Genomic DNA, 10,516 nt, shown 5'->3' on the forward strand with positions numbered 1-10,516 from the left:
TCTCTCTCTCTTCTCTTCTCTTCTCTCTCCTCATTCTCTCTCTCTTCTCTCTCATAGAATCACCAGTGTTGGAAAAGACCTGCATGATCATCTAGTCCAACCGTCCACCTATCACGAATGTTTCCCACTAAACCATGTCCCTCAGTACAGCATCTAAATGTTTCTTGAACACCTCCAGGGACTGTGACTTCACCACCTCCCTGGGTATCCAGTTCTTCTCTGAAAGAGTAGTCAGGAAGCATTTCCTAATGTCCAGCCTGAATCTCCTCTGGTGCAACTTAAGGCCATTCCCTCTAGTCCTATCACTAGTTACATGGGAGAAGAGGCTGACACCCACCTCACTACAACCTCCTTTCAGGTAGTTGTAGAGAGTGATAAGGTCTCCCCTGAGCATCCTCTTCTCCTTCTTTTGGACTTCTCTTGGCCTTCTTGTATTGAGGGGCCCAAAAGTGAACACAGTACTCAAGGTGCAGCCTCACCAGTGCTGAGTACAAGGGGAATGATTGCTTCCCTGCTCTTCTTGGCAACCCTACTTTCGATACAAGCCAGGATGCCATTGGCCTTCCAGGCCACCTGGGCATACTGCTGGCTCAAGTTCAGCTGAGCATTGACCAACAGCCCTAGGTTCATTTCTTCTACATAGTCTTCCAGCCACTTTGGCCCAAGCCTGTAGCATTGCCTGGGGCTGTTGTGGCCAAAGTATGGGACCTGGCACTTGGTCTTGTTGAACTTCATCTCACTGGCCTCAGCCCAGCTCTACAGCCTCTCTCTTCTCTCCTCTCTCTCTATTCTTAATTTAACATATCAGAAGGCAAATTTCACAGTAAATAATATACTACAAACATAAGCCTCCCTCCTTTTGTCACAAGCTCTTGGTTCTTTGGTCTGAAGACAATTTATTCCAGTTGCCTCTATGCGCTGTTGTAGGATGGAATCCTAGGCTAAGCACTGTTTATTTACTCCAGCTGAGGAACCAGGAGTTCAGAGATGTTCCTAATGATCTTGTTTCTCTGTGTCTTAATTCTTTGTCAGTATTTTTCTTGCTGTCTTTCTAAACCTTGTCACAAAGAAGCTTCCAACTGATTGTTGTTTTATTCTTGGTGGTGTAGTGAAGCTACTTCTCACTCCACAAAGGGAGTTAATATATAATTAGGCCCCTTCTGCCTTTTTCATTTCTAAACATATAAATTTTAAACTTAAAATGCTATTAGAAGAATCTTCTATTACAACATAAAAGAATGTTAGGGTCTTTGATATACATTATCCTAGAGCTAAGCAAAGAACCAATCTCAGTGCACAATTCTGAATTACTGCCTGTGTCTTAAGCTAAGAATGAGGTATACATACCAATTAGCTCTTATATCTGATTATCTCTTATAAAACAAAAACTATAGATGATACTTCATTCAAGACAAATTTCTGTCATGTTTCTTATAGAAATATAGTGATTCATCCTTACAATAAAATAAAAGACCTTACAAATAAAAATATTTCAGCCTGAATAATGGCTTCAGTTTATGAAATTGGTTCAGAGATCAGAATAGGTTACAGTAGAGTCACTGCACAAATGGCACACTGAGGGAAAGAGGAAAAGATTACAGCATGAGCAGGTATGTGGAAGAGATGTACACTGCATCCCACTTGACACAGAGCTGTGCCAGGACCCAGGCATGGGAGCAAGACTGTACTTCCCAGGAGTGGATTATCTCTGATTCTCCCACCTGAATTCATGAATCATTTCTTGGGTGTATGCCTTCAGTAGATATAATAAAATTTTTAGTAAACTTCCAAATACTAACAAAAAGAAACATGTACGCCTTATAAACTGAGGCTTTACCATCGGCAGTTCAAGGAGCTTTCTCTGTGGGCAGGTTAGCTGGCTACATTTAGGGTCCACCTGTCCTCTTTCTTCTGCAACATCTGCCGCTGTTCTCTACCAGAAGCAGAATCCCTATGCGGCCCCATTAGAGATTTTTCTGCATGTAAATCTTTGGTATTTCATTGTCAATTTTCAAGAATCCCTTAGGTTCTTTTTCTTGCCTTCTTGATTGCTTACCGAGTCCTCCACTTCCTAACAGTTCATTTGTACCTATTCAATTGTGTCACTCTTCTTTTTTGCTTTGTAACTTGATCAGGAGAAGGATATTAATTTTATGTTCAAAAGCTATATTACAGAAATGCCTGAACAAACCATGTGAATTTCAAATGTAATGGTACTAAATCTGAGGCAGTCTTTCTGACAGAAAAGGTGTGGTAGCATGAATCTCATCATTTTAAACAAGCAGAAAGAGTTCAAGTTGCCTGCAGTATTCTGTGCTGATGTATTTACCGTAGCACTCTGAAAGATATATTCTTTGCTGATAACATTAGGTATATCAGCATTTCAATTTCCAGACTTCATTGGCAGTTTCTTTTGATTTTTTTTCTTTTTCTTTTTTTTTTTTTTTTGGTCTGATGTGAAGAAGCCTCCAGCAACTTTTGTCCATTGTGGTAGTTGCTATTTATCACCATTGATTTGCGGAATCAAACTCTGTAACCCAAGTGAGATTACAAAGCAGGTATGTTTTTATTCAGCACTGCGCATATGCCAGGGGCAAGGGGGATATTTCCTCCTAGCTTGTCCACCGGTAAGCAAAAGCACCACACATTTAAGAGCCAAGCTTATACATATTCAGCAGGTTTCCCAGGACCCATCTACATATTCATCATTTCCCGGGAATTCCTTTGCATATGGTCCGTCCCTCCAGCGCATGCGTTGTAGTTCCTCCTGGTGGTCGTTGGATGAAGGCTTGAGGTCTTCCTCCCCCATTCTGGTGGTCATTGGATGAAGGCTTGACGTCTTCATCAGTCTGCCCTTTTCACCCCACTGCTGCTTTGCAGAGTCACTCCGCCTTTGGTCGGTTCCTTGTACTGGTCCCTGCTGATAATGGAGTTTCACCGAATTCCTTTTTCTTATCTTGCCTTACATTCTACTTACCCCAGTTCCATGCAATAGTTAACCCTTTGATTGTCCCTTCTAACTCACCATGCCATACTATTTCTCCTTATACAGTATTTTACAGATTGAATTCTGTAGGTTTTTACACATAATTTTAACCTGCTGATATCCTATGTTTCCCTTAAAGGTTGGTGTTGTCACAGGTTGCAGCAGCAAAATGTGCTGAGCAACTTCGAGGGTGTCTGAGATTACGGACTTTTTTGGACAGCTGGATATAAAAGTTGTAATCCTGAAACACAGTTGCAAACTGAAATAAATTATATATAAAAATAAATTTATAAAACATTTAATCTTTTCATACCAAAATCAGAACTCAAAGATCTTCTTTGAGAAGAATTTAGTTAATTTGTGTAGATGCTTCCCTAGTCCAATTGTGCAGGGTTCCTGTCCTGTATCCTCATTTGCATGTTATTTTTCTATAAATGAAGGTTAGTTTTAAGAGAAAATCATTTTGATAGAGAAAGAATTATCATATACTCTTAAATCTATAGCTATGTAGATGTAGTCTGCCAAATTGATATGGTTTGCTTGTTCAGAGTGGATTTCTGACAAATCTTCAGTAAAACTAACAACTACCTAATTTCTTTGGGAAATACTGGCAAATATTCTGGCAAACATAGATGTGGCAGAAAAGATGTCTTCTTTAGGCTCAGAAAACAATTTAGTTTAGAAGTGGCACCTCCAAAGGGTGTTCAGATTTAAAGCTTAGCAATCATTTAAAAACCATTTAACAAATCCCTAGTAAACAAGTGATACCTCTCAGGAACTGTCTTTGGCTACATGTAAAATACATGATATAGTTAACTTATATAAGCAAAAAAATTTCTTAATTTTAATTAATTTTTTTTTTTTAAAAAAAGAGAATAAGGAAAAAAGAGAGCACTCAGTTCCTGCAGCAGCACACATGCACCTGGGTCTGGCAGGGCTGCATCCAGGTAGGAGCCCTCCCCTCACCCTGCTGAGGGATTCCCTAGAAGCTGATGGAAGAAGCCGATCCAGGCAGTGAGGTTGGGCCCTGACACAAAGCTGCTCCTGTGTTGACCGTAGGGCTGCAGAGTCCCTGACCCAGCCCCAGAGACACCTTGGGAGCCGGTCCAGGAGGAGAGGGCCAACCCAGGTGCAAAGCCACTCCTGGGAACAATGTCAGGCTGAAAACCCACACAGCCAGCCTTAGAGGTGTCACGTTCTCTGCCTTTCCTGAGGTGGGAAGTGTTAGGGACTGGAAGTATGGGGTTATCTTCTCTCCAGCACCTAACCCACGCCTTCCTTCCCGTGGTCTGGTCTAGGCAGAGCTGGGTTCCAACCCTGACTCCAGTGGGGTGCAAAGCCTGTTGCTCGCTGCATTTGCTCTCTCCTCTCCAGCATGCATGCTGTGCAGCTAGTGTGGGAGGACCTCAATTCATATGCAAGGCGTTATTCACAGGGCTGGGAGCAGGCAAAGGAAGAGGGGTTAGTTTGGCAACATTTAGTAAGCACTCTTAGATGAGTGACTACATAATATAGAGAGATGTTTGCTCAACAGTTCACTATTATTAGAGGAAATAATATAAATCTTGCTCTTGTTGAGTTTTGATTTATAAGCTTTCTTTAGAAAATACGGTTCAGAACAGAGGTAGCATATAAAAAAATCAAGTAACTCTAAAGAGGTATTTTAGATATTTCTAGACTGCGATTTGGAACATTCAAAATACTTTATAAGCAAACAATTATAAATAAATTCTTACACTCTAAAAAAAAAATTATTTTGGTATTAATAGTAATGAGAGTCCCAGTAGCTCTGAGACAATGAGTTCTGCAGCTCTGAAACACTAAGTGAGCCTCTCTGGGTGATCATGTGGGAAGGAAATTAGAAGATGTAAGAAAATTTGTCAGGTCTATTTTTTGCCCTCCTTTATGTCCTCCTCCAGGTTCACCCTTCCACCAAAAAAAGTAAATAAATAAAATTCCCCTCCAATAGAAGTTGGCAATTTGACTTTTTTTTCCCTCAGGAATATGGCTAGTTCATTTCAGTATACATTTATATTCCTGAAGTTCATGCCAAGTTTTATACTGAGACAAAAGTAGTTGAGAGACATTGAGAAATGCTACCTGCATTTTAAAGGCAAATGTGCTATATATCCTTGCTGTTGCCTACTTGGATGAAGTGGGAAACAGAGCTTCCATGTGTATGAGGGATAGCCAAAATGTTAATTGATCAAATAGATTCTTTTTTAAGAAAAAAAGATACTATTTCTCTAGAAGAGACAGAAGTGGGTTTCTCTTATTCCCCAATTTTATATTTTGATTATGCTCTGCTATAATTAAAACAAGATTTTCTTTCAGATGGAGTATTTTTCAGAAAATATTAAGTTCATTTTCTTCAGAAAGTAGGTGATAGGTGATTACAGTATTCTTTCAGTGAAAATGTGAAGTTAGGCATGCAGGATTGAGTTTTATTCATTTATATCAAATAATACCTCTGTTATAAATTATTCTGGTGCAATGAATAGGACTTAGAATGTAAGCCAATGTTCTACATGAGGGTATCAAAATCTCCATTTTTTCATAATAATATCATTGCACACTTCAGGCAAAAAATTCTGAAATCTAGCATATTAATCATGAGAAACAGACTATATAGCTAACTCCGAACGCTTGTGTGAAAAATGGATGTTTCCTTATACTTTTTTGTTGTGGTTTAACCCAGCAGGTAGCTCAGCGCCACACTGTCATTCACTCACCCCTGCCCCATTCCCAGTGAGAGAAGGGAGAGTACTGAAAAAAAAGGAACTAAGTAGAATTTGTAAGTTGAGCTAAAAACTATTTACTTAGAAAAAGAAGAGGAAAAAAAAATACTACTGATAATAATTATATACATACATACACACATAAAACAAGTGATGCACAAGTAATTGCTCCCCGCCCACCAACCAATGCCCAACTGGTCCCTGAACGGCACCTGCCCCCTGGCCAACTCCCCACTATTTTTCAAGTGTTTTTTTTTTTTTTTTTTTCCCACATGGTGCTGTACAGTATCCCTTTGGCCAGTTTAGGTCAGCTGTTCTGGTTCTGTCCCATTCCAGCTCCTTATACCTTCCCAGCCCTTTCACTGGCAGCACACTAGGGGAAATTGAAGAAACAAAGTGTCCTTCGCTCTGTACAGCACTGCTCAGCAGCAGCTGAAACATTGGTGTGTTATCAACATTGTTTTTCACCTAAAGCCAAAACACAGCACCATACTAAACACTATGAAAGAAAAATCAACCCTGTCCCAACTGAAATCAGGAAAATTTTTCTGTCTCCGTGATTGTTTTCAAGATGAAATGCTGTTAAGTGTATATACATTGCAAAAATTATAGTTAAATTTGTAATTAAATTGGAGAGACTCAACAAAATTGCCTATGTGATCTATTTTATTTCAGCTGAAAACAAGTGTTTTTCAGTATAATAGTAGCTACAGACATGAACTTCAGGAGAATCAATTTGATTGCTTTCCCTTCTGAACGCTGCAATAGGAAGTTAGATATAAGTTATATCTGATGCTTAGCATTAATTTGGCTTAATGAGTTAAAGAAGTATTACTAAATCATTTTAACAGGGCAAAATCTTTTGACTCAGAGTTTTGGAAGGTTTTTTATTCCTTTCTCCGGCTTCAGAATAGCTTTGGATAAAGCTTTTCCCTCAAAATAATATATGCAAGACAAAGCGGTGTGTATTTTTATAAATCGAATTTACTTGTAAGGAGAAGCTCTGAAGATTATTCTAGAAAGGTAATATTTGTGTATCCAGCTAGGTGCTTTGTCACTGCTAGATGGTGATATTCAGTCTCATCCAGTTCAAGCAGAATGAATAACCCTCAAAGCTTTAAGCTGAAAGAGAATATTAAAAACATAAGAATAGGGGGAAAAAATGAAGAGAAGAGAAAAAAAATGAAACAGGTATGTAAGAAGTGATAAAGGTTTATATTTTTTCTTTTTTTATTAAACAAGGTAATGAATGTTAATCAAATGGAGGAGGATTCTTCGATCAATCTTTTTGTTATTTTGATAGATATCACTGTAGATTCAGTGGTCTGACACTGAAAAATTATGTTAGACAGAGAAGTTGCACTGATAAAGATCAATAACAAAACTAATGTGTCCGAAGGCTCTTCAGAACCAAGATGATATATTCTCTATTGGGAAAGCAATTTATAATTATATGCTTGCTCAAAGTCATGTGTGTGTCCTACTCTATGGCAATCAGATCACAAGTCACAGAGGTGGTTTCTTTAGTTTCAGGCAAAGCTGTGGCCTACCTGCCTGTTAATTCCTACAGAAAATGCCTGTGTTGCTGGGCACAGAATAGCAAGCAGCAAGATAGAGCTTCAGATGGTTAACAGCTTTTGTACCAAAAACCAGCAAAGCAAGTACTATGAGATCTCCTAAGCTGACTTCCTAAGGAAAGAAATCCAATGAGACTGTACTCCTTGTGCATGATATATGTTTATGCATCTTTCTCTCCCTCACAATGACTTTTATGACAATGGTCAGAGAACTGAGATGATAATTTTTACCTAAATTTGACAAAAGAATAAAATTAGAAATGTGTTTGCACAAACAGATGCCCGGTTACAAGAGGAGACTCTAACAGAGCTAAGGTCTCCCCACTCTGAAAATTGCAGTATAAGGTCATGTTATGCTGGACAGCAGGGACCCTAGAGAGGAGAGATGCTCTCAGTGCAGGAGAACTCTTTCAACTGTAAATCTAAATGAAGTCATGCTATGTGTAGATCTATTGTTCTACCTTTTCTATAACCATTAGTGAACACATCAGCAAGGACAGCCAAGCCTGATAATAGTCTAGAACACATTGCTTCAACACTGAAGCAAAAGGAAACAGCCAAAATATTGAACTCTGATATGCCAGTTCCTTCAAAATTACCATAGCTTTGAAAATCTGTCTGAAGCAAACGTGTATGATGAGGAGGCTGGTAAATGCATCTCCTTTATTAATGAGTGTCAGACACTGAATTCTCAGTGTCTAGTTTAAAAATAAGGGAGTAGAGTAAGGAATCATTTCCTTTTTCTTCCATTTGTGGCTTACAAGGACTACTAATCCTTTATCAGTTATTCTCTGCATTGATATTATGTCAGAACATATTTTAGGGTGATTTGGCCAAATACTATATCCAGAAAAAACATGTCTGCAGAACTGAATCCAGAGCCTACTAAGGGTGATAAATCTTCACTGACACATGCTACCTGGATTTCTTCCTCACATTTTATTCTAATTTCTAATGAAATAATTTTCTAAAAGCAGAATTATTGATTTACAAAGGGAGTACACAATTAAAAAAAATTGAAACATAATTTGGAGCTAGGTTTCCAAATTAAGATGATCTGTATTTTGCAAAATAAATTATCAAGATTTATTACCTCTTGTCAGTCTTTCCCTGCTTTTGACTTAAAAAGAAGTTGTTTTATTCTACAGGAACAGAAACAAAGTGCTACTTCTCCACAGCACTATTGGAAATTTCTGAGGAGTTGAAAGGAGACCCTTAGCATGACAGGTTTTTTATATTTCATCTTGTAGATGTAGCCAAAGCAAGTCCTGCTTTTTATTCCTATATTTATACTTTCATTTCTTCAACCAGTTTTGGAAATCGGGAACTCCTTTTGAGTGTGCAGGTGCAAACTTGCACAGGGCTTATCTTTTGTCAAAACAGCTCACAGTAGTACTAAAGCAACATAAATTTAGGAATCCTGCCTACAGGTGAGCGGATATCAAGAAGTCCTCTAAACTTTTGGGCCAGTGAGACTTACCTCTTAAACTGATAGTAATAACAGCCATAAAAGATAAGAACTCCAGATGGTTTGGCTGCTTAGCTGCACTTTATTTACACAGAGAGAAACTCATCAGAGCTAAGCCCTCAGAGGTAGTGATAACAGTAGTAATGACCTGGAAGCAGACTTTGCATTGTTTAGAAACAGCCTTTCCTTTGGCTTTTGCTGATTTTGTGGGTTTTGTTGTTGTTCACCTTTTTTTTTTTTTTTTTTTACCTTGGCCTGGTAAAAAAACAACAACAGAAAGAACCACTGTAAGTGTGAAAACCTTAAAACCTGAAAATCCTAAAGAGAGACAGACAAAGATGTATTCAGAAACTCAGTCTTTAAAGACGTGATCAAGGATTAGGCCATAAAGTTTATTGGTAGCCCAGTTGTTGTGATGTGGATTTGACTATCTCCTGCTTGCACTTATAGTTCTCAGAATCACTCAGCTCCTCCAGAAAATGTATGTTTCTTCTTCAAACCTTGTCTTAGTGGTCCCAAATATGAAAATTCCAAGAATTAAAAAAAATAGCAATGCTTTTCCCTGCTAAGTTAGGCAGACTAAAAAAAAAGGTATTAGCTACCAGTAGAACTGATTGAAGATGCTTAAAATCTTGATGCTATTTTGCATAATTCCATTAAACATCAAGTATTTCAAGCATCACTTTTCTTTTACCATGGAGTCAAAAAGGTAAAGAATCCTTTTATGACTTCACATACGCTTTTGTGAGTCCAAGGGTCTCAGTGCTCTTGGTTTGGATTCTGCAGATACAAGATAGAAGAAACTGAGAAAGATTGTAGCTTGAATTCCAGCATGGCTGCTGAGTCATAAAGCCGTTAACATCTACTGTGTTTTCCATTTTCTTCACATATTTGACAAAACATCAAGAATTTATAATGAAAAGAAATTCTTACATTCTTTAAAATTATGAACATATTTTCAAGATTACTGGACTACAGTATATCTGTTGAATGCCTAATGTTTTGTTTTGTTTTGTTTTCCCCTTTAAATATTGTTTTCCTACATCAGCTAAAGGTGATGGTTGGGAAATAGTATTTTCACTGCTTTTTCTGTAGCATATTAATCCAAACAGATATCTGATCCAAGTGTCCCAGTAGTTGAATACTGGGAACTCCATGATGAAATGACACCTGGTTTGTAACCCTTTCAAAAAGTCTTTGTCAGAAGGGAATTTTTTGTCTATTTGTCTTTGTCTATTTCTCTTACAAAACAACATTAGTAACAAAACTAACACAAAATCTGTATAAAAATAGATTTGTTCAGTGAAATTTTTTGTTTGGGAAGCATATCAAGTGCAAAATGAAACTGATGAAGGTGAGAAAGACACATGGAATATCTGTTAGATGTAAAGCTATGCTGTTCAATACAGTTGCTGAAGACCTAAATTCTGCTGCAGAATGTTCCAGATGACAGATTACTTTTATTATTTTTTTATAGCAGAAGAGATTGAGAATGACCTACTTCTGAAATACAAGTAAATTACAGAATCATCTGAAATGCTGGAGAATTTCAGGATGCAAACTTCCCTCAGGGTCTTCTATGTTCTGCCTAGGAATCTTTGTCAAGGGAATATTATCTTTTCTCTCTGAAAATAATAAATACTGAAGCTTTGTCCTTTCCTTCCCTCTTCCTTTCCTTCCCTCTTCCTTTCCTTCCCTCTTCCTTTCCTTCCCTCTTCCTTTCCTTCCCTCTTCCTTTCCTTCCCTC

Source organism: Numida meleagris, chromosome 2, assembly GCF_002078875.1.
Source record: "Numida meleagris isolate 19003 breed g44 Domestic line chromosome 2, NumMel1.0, whole genome shotgun sequence".
Taxonomy (NCBI): Eukaryota; Metazoa; Chordata; class Aves; order Galliformes; family Numididae; genus Numida; species Numida meleagris.